Genomic DNA, 16,158 nt, shown 5'->3' on the forward strand with positions numbered 1-16,158 from the left:
TTTCAGCCGATTTAAACGTCGAAAAGGGGAATTGCTTAAACGCTTCAGTCATTACTCTGTGTGACAGTGTCAGACAGTTTAAATACAATGGTGAACTAGTATATGCTGCTAAAGCGTTGTTTGTCAAACAGTTTTAGGCCCATACAACATGTATTTGTCGAGGTATGAGCATTTTCAGAACATTGGACGGTTTGCTGTCTAGCTGAATTAGAGAAACACCGAACCATTGTCTCTTTAGAGGTGATTGATTCAGAATGCTGCAGTACAGCATTGAAATTTAATTAATATGATGAACTATTATGTGCTTCCTAAGTTTTTCTCTCAGATTTCTATGCCCATCTAACATGTATTTCTGGAGTTATGATCATTTTCAGAACTTGTGACGGTTTGCTGTCTAGCTGAATTAGAGAAACACCGAACCATTGTCTCTTCAGAGGTTAATGATTCAGAATGCTGCAGTACAGCATAGAAATTTAATTAATATGATGAACTATTATGTGCTTCTTAAGTGTTTCTCACAGATTTCTAGGCCCATCGAACATGTATTTGTGGAGTTATGATCATTTTCATCATTGTGTGCACATGTGGGAAAAAACGCATTTTCAGCCGATTTAAACGTCGAAAAGGGGAATTGGTTAAACGCTTCAGTCATTACTCTGTGTGACAGTGTCAGACAGTTTAAATACAATGGTGAACTAGTATATGCTGCTAAAGCGTTGTTTGTCAAACATTTTAGGCCCATACAACATGTATTTGTTGAGGTATGAGCATTTTCAGAACATTGGACGGTTTGCTGTCTAGCTGAATTAGAGAAACACCGAACCATTGTCTCTTCAGAGGTGAATGATTCAGAATGCTGCAGTACAGCATAGAAATTTAATTAATATGATGAACTATTATGTGCTTCTTAAGTGTTTCTCATAGATTTCTAGGCCCATCTAACATGTATTTGTTGAGTTATGATCATTTTCATCATCGTGTGCACATGTGGGAAAAAACGCATTTTCAGCCGATTTAAACGTCGAAAAGGGGAATTGGTTAAACGCTTCAGTCATTACTCTGTGTGACAGTGTCAGACAGTTTAAATACAACTAGTATATGCTGCTAAAGTGTTGTTTGTCAACCAGTTTTAGGCCCATCTAACATGTATTTGTCGAGTTATGATCATTTTCATCATTATGTGTACATGTGGGAAAAAACGCATGTTCAGCCGATTTAAACGTCGAAAAGGGGAATTGGTTAAACGCTTCAGTCATCACTCTGTGTGACAGTGTCAGACAGTTTAAATACAATGGTGAACTAGTATATGCTGCTAAAGTGTTGTTTGTCAAACAGTTTTAGGCCCATCTAACATGTATTTGTCGAGTTATGGTCATTTTAATCATTATGTGCACATGTGGGAAAAAAAGCATTTTCAGCCGATTTAAACGTCGAAAAGGGGAATTGCTTAAACGCTTCAGTCATTACTCTGTGTGACAGTGTCAGACAGTTTAAATACAATGGTGAACTAGTATATGCTGCTAAAGTGTTGTTTGTCAAACACTTTTAGGCCCATCTACCATGTATTTGTCGAGTTATGATCATTTTCATCATTATGTGCACATGTGGGAAAAAACGCATTTTCAGCCGATTTAAACGTCGAAAAGGGGAATTGGTTAAACGCTTCAGTCATTACTCTGTGTGACAGTGTCAGACAGTTTAAATACAATGGTGAACTAGTATATGCTGCTAATGTGTTGTTTGTCAAACAGTTTTAGGCCCATGTAAAATGTATTTGTCGAGTTATGATTATTTTAATCATTGTGTGCACATGTGGGAAAAAATGCATTTTCAGCCGATTTAAACGTCGAAAAGGGGAATTGTTTAAACGCTTCAGTCATTACTCTGTGACAGTGTCAGACAGTTTAAATACAATGGTGAACTAGTATATGCTGCTAAAGTGTTGTTTGTCAACCAGTTTTAGGCCCATCTACCATGTATTTGTCGAGTTATGATCATTTTCATCATTGTGTGCACATGTGAGAAAAAACGCATTTTCAGCCGATTTAAACGTCGAAAAGGGGAATTGGTTAAACGCTTCAGTCATTACTCTGTGTGACAGTGTCAGACAGTTTAAATACAATGGTGAACTAGTATATGCTGCTAAAGCGTTGTTTGTCAAACAGTTTTAGGCCCATACAACATGTATTTGTTGAGGTATGAGCATTTTCAGAACATTGGACGGTTTGCTGTCTAGCTGAATTAGAGAAACACCGAACCATTGTCTCTTCAGAGGTGAATGATTCAGAATGCTGCAGTACAGCATAGAAATTTAATTAATATGATGAACTATTATGTGCTTCTTAAGTGTTTCTCATAGATTTCTAGGCCCATCTAACATGTATTTGTTGAGTTATGATCATTTTCATCATCGTGTGCACATGTGGGAAAAAACGCATTTTCAGCCGATTTAAACGTCGAAAAGGGGAATTGGTTAAACGCTTCAGTCATTACTCTGTGTGACAGTGTCAGACAGTTTAAATACAACTAGTATATGCTGCTAAAGTGTTGTTTGTCAAACAGTTTTAGGCCCATCTAACATGTATTTGTCGAGTTATGGTCATTTTCATCATTATGTGCACATGTGGGAAAAAACGCATTTTCAGCCGATTTAAACGTCGAAAAGGGGAATTGCTTAAACGCTTCAGTCATTACTCTGTGTGACAGTGTCAGACAGTTTAAATACAATGGTGAACTAGTATATGCTGCTAAAGTGTTGTTTATCAAACAGTTTTAGGCCCATCTAACATGTATTTGTCGAGTTATGATCATTTTCATCATTATGTGCACATGTGGGAAAAAACGCATTTTCAGCCGATTTAAACGTCGAAAAGGGGAATTGCTTAAACGCTTCAGTCATTACTCTGTGTGACAGTGTCAGACAGTTTAAATACAATGGTGAACTAGTATATGCTGCTAATGTGTTGTTTGTCAACCAGTTTTAGGCCCATCTACCATGTATTTGTCGAGTTATGATCATTTTCATCATTATGTGCACATGTGGGAAAAAACGCATTTTCAGCCGATTTAAACGTCGAAAAGGGGAATTGGTTAAACGCTTCAGTCATTACTCTGTGTGACAGTGTCAGACAGTTCAAATACAATGGTGAAATAGTATATGCTGCTAATGTGTTGTTTGTCAACCAGTTTTAGGCCCATCTACCATGTATTTGTCGAGTTATGATCATTTTCATCATTATGTGTACATGTGGGAAAAAACGCATTTTCAGCCGATTTAAACGTCGAAAAGGGGATTTGCTTAAACGCTTCAGTCATTACTCTGTGTGACAGTGTCAGACAGTTTAAATACAATGGTGAACTAGTATATGCTGCTAAAGTGTTGTTTGTCAACCAGTTTTAGGCCCATCTACCATGTATTTGTCGAGTTATGATCATTTTCATCATTATGTGCACATGTGGGAAAAAACGCATTTTCAGCCGATTTAAACGTCGAAAAGGGGAATTGGTTAAACGCTTCAGTCATTACTCTGTGTGACAGTGTCAGACAGTTTAAGTACAATGGTGAACTAGTATATGCTGCTAATGTGTTGTTTATCAAACAGTTTTAGGCCCATCTAACATGTATTTGTCGAGTTATGATCATTTTCATCATTATGTGCACATGTGGGAAAAAATGCATTTTCAGCCGATTTAAACGTCGAAAAGGGGAATTGCTTAAACGCTTCAGTCATTACTCTGTGTGACAGTGTCAGACAGTTTAAATACAATGGTGAACTAGTATATGCTGCTAAAGTGTTGTTTGTCAACCAGTTTTAGGCCCATCTAACATGTATTTGTCGAGTTATGATCATTTTCATCATTGTGTGCACATATGGGAAAAAATGCATTTTCAGCCGATTTAAACGTCGAAAAGGCGAATTGGTTAAACGCTTTAATCATTACTCTGTGTGACAGTGTCAGACAGTTTAAATACAATGGTGAACTAGTATATGCTGCTAATGCGTTGTTTGTCAAACAGTTTTAGGCCCATACAACATGTATTTGTCGAGGTATGAGCATTTTCAGAACATTGGACGGTTTGCTGTCTAGCTGAATTAGAGAAACACCGAACCATTGTCTCTTCAGAGGTTAATGATTCAGAATGCTGCAGTACAGCATAGAAATTTAATTAATATGATGAACTATTATGTGCTTCTTAAGTGTTTCTCACAGATTTCTAGGCCCATCGAACATGTATTTGTCGAGTTATGATCATTTTCATCATTATGTGCACATGTGGGAAAAAACGTATTTTCAGCCGATTTAAACGTCGAAAAGGGGAATTGCTTAAACGCTTCAGTCATTACTCTGTGTGACAGTGTCAGACAGTTTAAATACAATGGTGAACTAGTATATGCTGCTAAAGTGTTGTTTGTCAACCAGTTTTAGGCCCATCTAACATGTATTTGTCGAGTTATGATCATTTTCATCATTATGTGCACATGTGGGAAAAAACGCATTTTCAGCCGATTTAAACGTCGAAAAGGGGAATTGCTTAAACGCTTCAGTCATTACTCTGTGTGACAGTGTCAGACAGTTTAAATACAATGGTGAACTAGTATATGCTGCTAAAGTGTTGTTTGTCAACCAGTTTTAGGCCCATCTAACATGTATTTGTCGAGTTATGATCATTTTCATCATTATGTGTACATGTGGGAAAAAACGCATGTTCAGCCGATTTAAACGTCGAAAAGGGGAATTGGTTAAACGCTTCAGTCATTACTCTGTGTGACAGTGTCAGACAGTTTAAATACAATGGTGAACTAGTATATGCTGCTAAAGTGTTGTTTGTCAACCAGTTTTAGGCCCATCTAACATGTATTTGTTGAGTTATGATCATTTTCATCATTATGTGCACATGTGGGAAAAAACGCATTTTCAGCCGATTTAAACGTCGAAAAGGGGAATTGCTTAAACGCTTCAGTCATTACTCTGTGTGACAGTGTCAGACAGTTTAAATACAATGGTGAACTAGTATATGCTGCTAAAGCGTTGTTTGTCAAACAGTTTTAGGCCCATACAACATGTATTTGTCGAGGTATGAGCATTTTCAGAACATTGGACGGTTTGCTGTCTAGCTGAATTAGAGAAACACCGAACCATTGTCTCTTTAGAGGTGATTGATTCAGAATGCTGCAGTACAGCATTGAAATTTAATTAATATGATGAACTATTATGTGCTTCCTAAGTTTTTCTCTCAGATTTCTATGCCCATCTAACATGTATTTCTGGAGTTATGATCATTTTCAGAACTTGTGACGGTTTGCTGTCTAGCTGAATTAGAGAAACACCGAACCATTGTCTCTTCAGAGGTTAATGATTCAGAATGCTGCAGTACAGCATAGAAATTTAATTAATATGATGAACTATTATGTGCTTCTTAAGTGTTTCTCACAGATTTCTAGGCCCATCGAACATGTATTTGTGGAGTTATGATCATTTTCATCATTGTGTGCACATGTGGGAAAAAACGCATTTTCAGCCGATTTAAACGTCGAAAAGGGGAATTGGTTAAACGCTTCAGTCATTACTCTGTGTGACAGTGTCAGACAGTTTAAATACAATGGTGAACTAGTATATGCTGCTAAAGCGTTGTTTGTCAAACATTTTAGGCCCATACAACATGTATTTGTTGAGGTATGAGCATTTTCAGAACATTGGACGGTTTGCTGTCTAGCTGAATTAGAGAAACACCGAACCATTGTCTCTTCAGAGGTGAATGATTCAGAATGCTGCAGTACAGCATAGAAATTTAATTAATATGATGAACTATTATGTGCTTCTTAAGTGTTTCTCATAGATTTCTAGGCCCATCTAACATGTATTTGTTGAGTTATGATCATTTTCATCATCGTGTGCACATGTGGGAAAAAACGCATTTTCAGCCGATTTAAACGTCGAAAAGGGGAATTGGTTAAACGCTTCAGTCATTACTCTGTGTGACAGTGTCAGACAGTTTAAATACAACTAGTATATGCTGCTAAAGTGTTGTTTGTCAAACAGTTTTAGGCCCATCTAACATGTATTTGTCGAGTTATGGTCATTTTCATCATTATGTGCACATGTGGGAAAAAACGCATTTTCAGCCGATTTAAACGTCGAAAAGGGGAATTGCTTAAACGCTTCAGTCATTACTCTGTGTGACAGTGTCAGACAGTTTAAATACAATGGTGAACTAGTATATGCTGCTAAAGTGTTTTTTATCAAACAGTTTTAGGCCCATCTAACATGTATTTGTCGAGTTATGATCATTTTCATCATTATGTGCACATGTGGGAAAAAACGCATTTTCAGCCGATTTAAACGTCGAAAAGGGGAATTGCTTAAACGCTTCAGTCATTACTCTGTGTGACAGTGTCAGACAGTTTAAATACAATGGTGAACTAGTATATGCTGCTAAAGTGTTGTTTGTCAAACAGTTTTAGGCCCATCTACCATGTATTTGTCGAGTTATGATCATTTTCATCATTATGTGCACATGTGGGAAAAAACGCATTTTCAGCCGATTTAAACGTCGAAAAGGGGAATTGGTTAAACGCTTCAGTCATTACTCTGTGTGACAGTGTCAGACAGTTCAAATACAATGGTGAACTAGTATATGCTGCTAATGTGTTGTTTGTCAACCAGTTTTAGGCCCATCTACCATGTATTTGTCGAGTTATGATCATTTTCATCATTATGTGTACATGTGGGAAAAAACGCATTTTCAGCCGATTTAAACGTCGAAAAGGGGATTTGCTTAAACGCTTCAGTCATTACTCTGTGTGACAGTGTCAGACAGTTTAAATACAATGGTGAACTAGTATATGCTGCTAAAGTGTTGTTTGTCAACCAGTTTTAGGCCCATCTACCATGTATTTGTCGAGTTATGATCATTTTCATCATTATGTGCACATGTGGGAAAAAACGCATTTTCAGCCGATTTAAACGTCGAAAAGGGGAATTGGTTAAACGCTTCAGTCATTACTCTGTGTGACAGTGTCAGACAGTTTAAGTACAATGGTGAACTAGTATATGCTGCTAATGTGTTGTTTATCAAACAGTTTTAGGTCCATCTAACATGTATTTGTCGAGTTATGATCATTTTCATCATTATGTGCACATGTGGGAAAAAACGCATTTTCAGCCGATTTAAACGTCGAAAAGGGGAATTGTTTAAACGCTTCAGTCATTACTCTGTGACAGTGTCAGACAGTTTAAATACAATGGTGAACTAGTATATGCTGCTAAAGTGTTGTTTGTCAACCAGTTTTAGGCCCATCTACCATGTATTTGTCGAGTTATGATCATTTTCATCATTGTGTGCACATGTGGGAAAAAACGCATTTTCAGCCGATTTAAACGTCGAAAAGGGGAATTGGTTAAACGCTTCAGTCATTACTCTGTGTGACAGTGTCAGACAGTTTAAATACAATGGTGAACTAGTATATGCTGCTAAAGTGTTGTTTGTCAACCAGTTTTAGGCCCATCTACCATGTATTTGTCGAGTTATGATCATTTTCATCATTGTGTGCACATGTGGGAAAAAACGCATTTTCAGCCGATTTAAACGTCGAAAAGGGGAATTGGTTAAACGCTTCAGTCATTACTCTGTGTGACAGTGTCAGACAGTTTAAATACAATGGTGAACTAGTATATGCTGCTAAAGTGTTGTTTGTCAAACAGTTTTAGGCCCATCTACCATGTATTTGTCGAGTTATGATCATTTTCATCATTATGTGCACATGTGGGAAAAAACGCATTTTCAGCCGATTTAAACGTCGAAAAGGGGAATTGGTTAAACGCTTCAGTCATTACTCTGTGTGACAGTGTCAGACTGTTTAAATACAATGGTGAACTAGTATATGCTGCTAATTTGTTGTTTGTCAACCAGTTTTAGGCCCATCTACCATGTATTTGTCGAGTTATGATCATTTTCATCATTATGTGCACATGTGGGAAAAAACGCATTTTCAGCCGATTTAAACGTTGAAAAGGGGAATTGGTTAAACGCTTCAGTCATTACTCTGTGTGACAGTGTCAGACAGTTCAAATACAATGGTGAACTAGTATATGCTGCTAATGTGTTGTTTGTCAACCAGTTTTAGGCCCATCTACAATGTATTTGTTGAGTTATGATCATTTTCATCATCGTGTGCACATGTGGGAAAAAACGCATTTTCAGCCGATTTAAACGTCGAAAAGGGGAATTGGTTAAACGCTTCAGTCATTACTCTGTGTGACAGTGTCAGACAGTTTAAATACAACTAGTATATGCTGCTAAAGTGTTGTTTGTCAAACAGTTTTAGGCCCATCTAACATGTATTTGTCGAGTTATGGTCATTTTCATCATTATGTGCACATGTGGGAAAAAATGCATTTTCAGCCGATTTAAACGTCGAAAAGGGGAATTGCTTAAACGCTTCAGTCATTACTCTGTGTGACAGTGTCAGACAGTTTAAATACAATGGTGAACTAGTATATGCTGCTAAAGTGTTTTTTATCAAACAGTTTTAGGCCCATCTAACATGTATTTGTCGAGTTATGATCATTTTCATCATTATGTGCACATGTGGGAAAAAACGCATTTTCAGCCGATTTAAACGTCGAAAAGGGGAATTGCTTAAACGCTTCAGTCATTACTCTGTGTGACAGTGTCAGACAGTTTAAATACAATGGTGAACTAGTATATGCTGCTAAAGTGTTGTTTGTCAAACAGTTTTAGGCCCATCTACCATGTATTTGTCGAGTTATGATCATTTTCATCATTATGTGCACATGTGGGAAAAAACGCATTTTCAGCCGATTTAAACGTCGAAAAGGGGAATTGGTTAAACGCTTCAGTCATTACTCTGTGTGACAGTGTCAGACTGTTTAAATACAATGGTGAACTAGTATATGCTGCTAATGTGTTGTTTGTCAACCAGTTTTAGGCCCATCTACCATGTATTTGTCGAGTTATGATCATTTTCATCATTATGTGCACATGTGGGAAAAAACGCATTTTCAGCCGATTTAAACGTCGAAAAGGGGAATTGGTTAAACGCTTCAGTCATTACTCTGTGTGACAGTGTCAGACAGTTCAAATACAATGGTGAACTAGTATATGCTGCTAATGTGTTGTTTGTCAACCAGTTTTAGGCCCATCTACCATGTATTTGTCGAGTTATGATCATTTTCATCATTATGTGTACATGTGGGAAAAAACGCATTTTCAGCCGATTTAAACGTCGAAAAGGGGATTTGCTTAAACGCTTCAGTCATTACTCTGTGTGACAGTGTCAGACAGTTTAAATACAATGGTGAACTAGTATATGCTGCTAAAGTGTTGTTTGTCAACCAGTTTTAGGCCCATCTACCATGTATTTGTCGAGTTATGATCATTTTCATCATTATGTGCACATGTGGGAAAAAACGCATTTTCAGCCGATTTAAACGTCGAAAAGGGGAATTGGTTAAACGCTTCAGTCATTACTCTGTGTGACAGTGTCAGACAGTTTAAGTACAATGGTGAACTAGTATATGCTGCTAATGTGTTGTTTATCAAACAGTTTTAGGTCCATCTAACATGTATTTGTCGAGTTATGATCATTTTCATCATTATGTGCACATGTGGGAAAAAACGCATTTTCAGCCGATTTAAACTTCGAAAAGGGGAATAGTTTAAACGCTTCAGTTATTACTCTGTGACAGTGTCAGACAGTTTAAATACAATGGTGAACTAGTATATGCTGCTAAAGTGTTGTTTGTCAACCAGTTTTAGGCCCATCTACCATGTATTTGTCGAGTTATGATCATTTTCATCATTGTGTGCACATGTGGGAAAAAACGCATTTTCAGCCGATTTAAACGTCGAAAAGGGGAATTGGTTAAACGCTTCAGTCATTACTCTGTGTGACAGTGTCAGACAGTTTAAATACAATGGTGAACTAGTATATGCTGCTAAAGTGTTGTTTGTCAAACAGTTTTAGGCCCATCTACCATGTATTTGTCGAGTTATGATCATTTTCATCATTATGTGCACATGTGGGAAAAAACGCATTTTCAGCCGATTTAAACGTCGAAAAGGGGAATTGGTTAAACGCTTCAGTCATTACTCTGTGTGACAGTGTCAGACTGTTTAAATACAATGGTGAACTAGTATATGCTGCTAATGTGTTGTTTGTCAACCAGTTTTAGGCCCATCTACCATGTATTTGTCGAGTTATGATCATTTTCATCATTATGTGCACATGTGGGAAAAAACGCATTTTCAGCCGATTTAAACGTCGAAAAGGGGAATTGGTTAAACGCTTCAGTCATTACTCTGTGTGACAGTGTCAGACAGTTCAAATACAATGGTGAACTAGTATATGCTGCTAATGTGTTGTTTGTCAACCAGTTTTAGGCCCATCTACCATGTATTTGTCGAGTTATGATCATTTTCATCATTATGTGTACATGTGGGAAAAAACGCATTTTCAGCCGATTTAAACGTCGAAAAGGGGATTTGCTTAAACGCTTCAGTCATTACTCTGTGTGACAGTGTCAGACAGTTTAAATACAATGGTGAACTAGTATATGCTGCTAAAGTGTTGTTTGTCAACCAGTTTTAGGCCCATCTACCATGTATTTGTCGAGTTATGATCATTTTCATCATTATGTGCACATGTGGGAAAAAACGCATTTTCAGCCGATTTAAACGTCGAAAAGGGGAATTGGTTAAACGCTTCAGTCATTACTCTGTGTGACAGTGTCAGACAGTTTAAGTACAATGGTGAACTAGTATATGCTGCTAATGTGTTGTTTATCAAACAGTTTTAGGTCCATCTAACATGTATTTGTCGAGTTATGATCATTTTCATCATTATGTGCACATATGGGAAAAAACGCATTTTCAGCCGATTTAAACGTCGAAAAGGGGAATTGTTTAAACGCTTCAGTCATTACTCTGTGTGACAGTGTCAGACAGTTTAAATACAATGGTGAACTAGTATATGCTGCTAAAGCGTTGTTTATCAAACAGTTTTAGGCCCATACAACATGTATTTGTTGAGGTATGAGCATTTTCAGAACATTGGACGGTTTGCTGTCTAGCTGAATTAGAGAAACACCGAACCATTGTCTCTTCAGAGGTGAATGATTCAGAATGCTGCAGTACAGCATAGAAATTTAATTAATATGATGAACTATTATGTGCTTCTTAAGTGTTTCTCATAGATTTCTAGGCCCATCTAACATGTATTTGTTGAGTTATGATCATTTTCATCATCGTGTGCACATGTGGGAAAAAACGCATTTTCAGCCGATTTAAACGTTGAAAAGGGGAATTGTTTAAACGCTTCAGTCATTACTCTGTGACAGTGTCAGACAGTTTAAATACAATGGTGAACTAGTATATGCTGCTAAAGTGTTGTTTGTCAACCAGTTTTAGGCCCATCTAACATGTATTTGTCGAGTTATGGTCATTTTCATCATTATGTGCACATGTGGGAAAAAACGCATTTTCAGCCGATTTAAACGTCGAAAAGGGGAATTGCTTAAACGCTTCAGTCATTACTCTGTGACAGTGTCAGACAGTTTAAATACAATGGTGAACTAGTATATGCTGCTAAAGTGTTGTTTGTCAACCAGTTTTAGGCCCATCTACCATGTATTTGTCGAGTTATGATCATTTTCATCATTGTGTGCACATGTGGGAAAAAACGCATTTTCAGCCGATTTAAACGTCGAAAAGGGGAATTGGTTAAACGCTTCAGTCATTACTCTGTGTGACAGTGTCAGACAGTTTAAATACAATGGTGAACTAGTATATGCTGCTAAAGCGTTGTTTGTCAAACAGTTTTAGGCCCATACAACATGTATTTGTTGAGGTATGAGCATTTTCAGAACATTGGACGGTTTGCTGTCTAGCTGAATTAGAGAAACACCGAACCATTGTCTCTTCAGAGGTGAATGATTCAGAATGCTGCAGTACAGCATAGAAATTTAATTAATATGATGAACTATTATGTGCTTCTTAAGTGTTTCTCATAGATTTCTAGGCCCATCTAACATGTATTTGTTGAGTTATGATCATTTTCATCATCGTGTGCACATGTGGGAAAAAACGCATTTTCAGCCGATTTAAACGTCGAAAAGGGGAATTGGTTAAACGCTTCAGTCATTACTCTGTGTGACAGTGTCAGACAGTTTAAATACAACTAGTATATGCTGCTAAAGTGTTGTTTGTCAAACAGTTTTAGGCCCATCTAACATGTATTTGTCGAGTTATGGTCATTTTCATCATTATGTGCACATGTGGGAAAAAACGCATTTTCAGCCGATTTAAACGTCGAAAAGGGGAATTGCTTAAACGCTTCAGTCATTACTCTGTGTGACAGTGTCAGACAGTTCAAATACAATGGTGAACTAGTATATGCTGCTAATGTGTTGTTTGTCAACCAGTTTTAGGCCCATCTACCATGTATTTGTCGAGTTATGATCATTTTCATCATTATGTGCACATGTGGGAAAAAACGCATTTTCAGCCGATTTAAACGTCGAAAAGGGGAATTGGTTAAACGCTTCAGTCATTACTCTGTGTGACAGTGTCAGACAGTTCAAATACAATGGTGAACTAGTATATGCTGCTAATGTGTTGTTTGTCAACCAGTTTTAGGCCCATCTACCATGTATTTGTCGAGTTATGATCATTTTCATCATTATGTGTACATGTGGGAAAAAACGCATTTTCAGCCGATTTAAACGTCGAAAAGGGGATTTGCTTAAACGCTTCAGTCATTACTCTGTGTGACAGTGTCAGACAGTTTAAATACAATGGTGAACTAGTATATGCTGCTAAAGTGTTGTTTGTCAACCAGTTTTAGGCCCATCTACCATGTATTTGTCGAGTTATGATCATTTTCATCATTATGTGCACATGTGGGAAAAAACGCATTTTCAGCCGATTTAAACGTCGAAAAGGGGAATTGGTTAAACGCTTCAGTCATTACTCTGTGTGACAGTGTCAGACAGTTTAAGTACAATGGTGAACTAGTATATGCTGCTAATGTGTTGTTTATCAAACAGTTTTAGGTCCATCTAACATGTATTTGTCGAGTTATGATCATTTTCATCATTATGTGCACATGTGGGAAAAAACGCATTTTCAGCCGATTTAAACGTCGAAAAGGGGAATAGTTTAAACGCTTCAGTTATTACTCTGTGACAGTGTCAGACAGTTTAAATACAATGGTGAACTAGTATATGCTGCTAAAGTGTTGTTTGTCAACCAGTTTTAGGCCCATCTACCATGTATTTGTCGAGTTATGATCATTTTCATCATTGTGTGCACATGTGGGAAAAAACGCATTTTCAGCCGATTTAAACGTCGAAAAGGGGAATTGGTTAAACGCTTCAGTCATTACTCTGTGTGACAGTGTCAGACAGTTTAAATACAATGGTGAACTAGTATATGCTGCTAAAGTGTTGTTTGTCAAACAGTTTTAGGCCCATCTACCATGTATTTGTCGAGTTATGATCATTTTCATCATTATGTGCACATGTGGGAAAAAACGCATTTTCAGCCGATTTAAACGTCGAAAAGGGGAATTGGTTAAACGCTTCAGTCATTACTCTGTGTGACAGTGTCAGACTGTTTAAATACAATGGTGAACTAGTATATGCTGCTAATGTGTTGTTTGTCAACCAGTTTTAGGCCCATCTACCATGTATTTGTCGAGTTATGATCATTTTCATCATTATGTGCACATGTGGGAAAAAACGCATTTTCAGCCGATTTAAACGTCGAAAAGGGGAATTGGTTAAACGCTTCAGTCATTACTCTGTGTGACAGTGTCAGACAGTTCAAATACAATGGTGAACTAGTATATGCTGCTAATGTGTTGTTTGTCAACCAGTTTTAGGCCCATCTACCATGTATTTGTCGAGTTATGATCATTTTCATCATTATGTGTACATGTGGGAAAAAACGCATTTTCAGCCGATTTAAACGTCGAAAAGGGGATTTGCTTAAACGCTTCAGTCATTACTCTGTGTGACAGTGTCAGACAGTTTAAATACAATGGTGAACTAGTATATGCTGCTAAAGTGTTGTTTGTCAACCAGTTTTAGGCCCATCTACCATGTATTTGTCGAGTTATGATCATTTTCATCATTATGTGCACATGTGGGAAAAAACGCATTTTCAGCCGATTTAAACGTCGAAAAGGGGAATTGGTTAAACGCTTCAGTCATTACTCTGTGTGACAGTGTCAGACAGTTTAAGTACAATGGTGAACTAGTATATGCTGCTAATGTGTTGTTTATCAAACAGTTTTAGGTCCATCTAACATGTATTTGTCGAGTTATGATCATTTTCATCATTATGTGCACATATGGGAAAAAACGCATTTTCAGCCGATTTAAACGTCGAAAAGGGGAATTGTTTAAACGCTTCAGTCATTACTCTGTGTGACAGTGTCAGACAGTTTAAATACAATGGTGAACTAGTATATGCTGCTAAAGCGTTGTTTATCAAACAGTTTTAGGCCCATACAACATGTATTTGTTGAGGTATGAGCATTTTCAGAACATTGGACGGTTTGCTGTCTAGCTGAATTAGAGAAACACCGAACCATTGTCTCTTCAGAGGTGAATGATTCAGAATGCTGCAGTACAGCATAGAAATTTAATTAATATGATGAACTATTATGTGCTTCTTAAGTGTTTCTCATAGATTTCTAGGCCCATCTAACATGTATTTGTTGAGTTATGATCATTTTCATCATCGTGTGCACATGTGGGAAAAAACGCATTTTCAGCCGATTTAAACGTTGAAAAGGGGAATTGTTTAAACGCTTCAGTCATTACTCTGTGACAGTGTCAGACAGTTTAAATACAATGGTGAACTAGTATATGCTGCTAAAGTGTTGTTTGTCAACCAGTTTTAGGCCCATCTAACATGTATTTGTCGAGTTATGGTCATTTTCATCATTATGTGCACATGTGGGAAAAAACGCATTTTCAGCCGATTTAAACGTCGAAAAGGGGAATTGCTTAAACGCTTCAGTCATTACTCTGTGACAGTGTCAGACAGTTTAAATACAATGGTGAACTAGTATATGCTGCTAAAGTGTTGTTTGTCAACCAGTTTTAGGCCCATCTACCATGTATTTGTCGAGTTATGATCGTTTTCATCATTGTGTGCACATGTGGGAAAAAACGCATTTTCAGCCGATTTAAACGTCGAAAAGGGGAATTGGTTAAACGCTTCAGTCATTACTCTGTGTGACAGTGTCAGACAGTTTAAATACAATGGTGAACTAGTATATGCTGCTAAAGCGTTGTTTGTCAAACAGTTTTAGGCCCATACAACATGTATTTGTTGAGGTATGAGCATTTTCAGAACATTGGACGGTTTGCTGTCTAGCTGAATTAGAGAAACACCGAACCATTGTCTCTTCAGAGGTGAATGATTCAGAATGCTGCAGTACAGCATAGAAATTTAATTAATATGATGAACTATTATGTGCTTCTTAAGTGTTTCTCATAGATTTCTAGGCCCATCTAACATGTATTTGTTGAGTTATGATCATTTTCATCATCGTGTGCACATGTGGGAAAAAACGCATTTTCAGCCGATTTAAACGTTGAAAAGGGGAATTGTTTAAACGCTTCAGTCATTACTCTGTGACAGTGTCAGACAGTTTAAATACAATGGTGAACTAGTATATGCTGCTAAAGTGTTGTTTGTCAACCAGTTTTAGGCCCATCTAACATGTATTTGTCGAGTTATGGTCATTTTCATCATTATGTGCACATGTGGGAAAAAACGCATTTTCAGCCGATTTAAACGTCGAAAAGGGGAATTGCTTAAACGCTTCAGTCATTACTCTGTGACAGTGTCAGACAGTTTAAATACAATGGTGAACTAGTATATGCTGCTAAAGTGTTGTTTGTCAACCAGTTTTAGGCCCATCTACCATGTATTTGTCGAGTTATGATCATTTTCATCATTGTGTGCACATGTGGGAAAAAACGCATTTTCAGCCGATTTAAACGTCGAAAAGGGGAATTGGTTAAACGCTTCAGTCATTACTCTGTGTGACAGTGTCAGACAGTTTAAATACAATGGTGAACTAGTATATGCTGCTAAAGCGTTGTTTGTCAAACAGTTTT

This window comes from Zeus faber (genome assembly GCF_960531495.2).
Source record: "Zeus faber genome assembly, chromosome: 12".
Lineage (NCBI taxonomy): Eukaryota > Metazoa > Chordata > Actinopteri > Zeiformes > Zeidae > Zeus > Zeus faber.